Consider the following 1,281-nt stretch of genomic DNA (forward strand, 5'->3'; position numbering starts at 1 on the left):
AACTAACCAATTCAGATGATTATCATCTGAATTGGTTAGTTTTTCATTGTTTTTTCTTCTTGTTTTTTACCTTTGTGAGTTACAAGTGATGCTATCTGTGAGATTCTCAGCTTTTTTAGCTGCTATTTCTGAACTTCGGTATATGGTGAAGCAAATATTTTGCTGATCCCTTAATTATATTTATAAATATATGAACTTTTGAATAAGTTCTCCACCAATAATGGTGCTTTCATACCGATGGACTTGGTAAAAATTATTAATTATTAATTGATTTATTAATTAATAAATTGATAATCCTTTACCCTTTTAATTTGTAATAATTATATATATATATATAAGTATGCATATAAACATATACATGGGTGCATATACATATGTGCATATATATATATGTGTGTGTGTATGTGTATATATGCTTTCGGTGTGAATAGTTTTGTTATACAGCGCCGTATTTTACAATCCTGTAAATAATAATAATGGTATTTTTCATATAAGTTTAAAGCTTATGGCAATCAAAGTGCAATAGCTAAGGAGAATGGTCTTCTGATGGGGCATATAAGCCCTGGACAGAAAAAGAAGGCTTCTGTCGAGGGCTTATATGCCCCATTATTAGACTACTTTCCCCAGTCATTGCATGGTGATCGCCATAAGCTTTAGGCTCATATACAAATACCATTATTATTAAATTACAGGATTGTAAAATACGGTGCCATATAACAAAACCTTTTGCACCGAAAGCTTATATAGAAAGTTTGTTTACATAAAAACAAATATGAACTAATAGAGTTCTCAAAGCCTTCTTATCTCTGTTGAGGGCTTATATGTCCTGTTATAAGACTATCACCTTTAGTCATTGCACGGTGATTGCAATAACCTTTAAGATACCATTTTTACTATATATATATATATAAATACATATATGTAAGTATGCATATAAACATACGTATATGCATGTGCATATATATATGTATACATATATATACACACAAATATAAATATATATATTTGTATATATATGAATATATATAAATATATGTATATGTATGCATATACACATATATGTATGGATAAATGTATATATATGCTTATATATACATATATATGTATGCATATATATACATGTATGCTTATATATACATATATATATGTATGCATATATATTTGTATATGCAAGCATATATATACGTATATATATGTATATACATGCATATATATACATATATATGTATGCATATATATACACACATATATATATATATGTATATGTATACATATATATAT

Source organism: Octopus bimaculoides, chromosome 2, assembly GCF_001194135.2.
Source record: "Octopus bimaculoides isolate UCB-OBI-ISO-001 chromosome 2, ASM119413v2, whole genome shotgun sequence".
NCBI classification, from domain to species: Eukaryota; Metazoa; Mollusca; class Cephalopoda; order Octopoda; family Octopodidae; genus Octopus; species Octopus bimaculoides.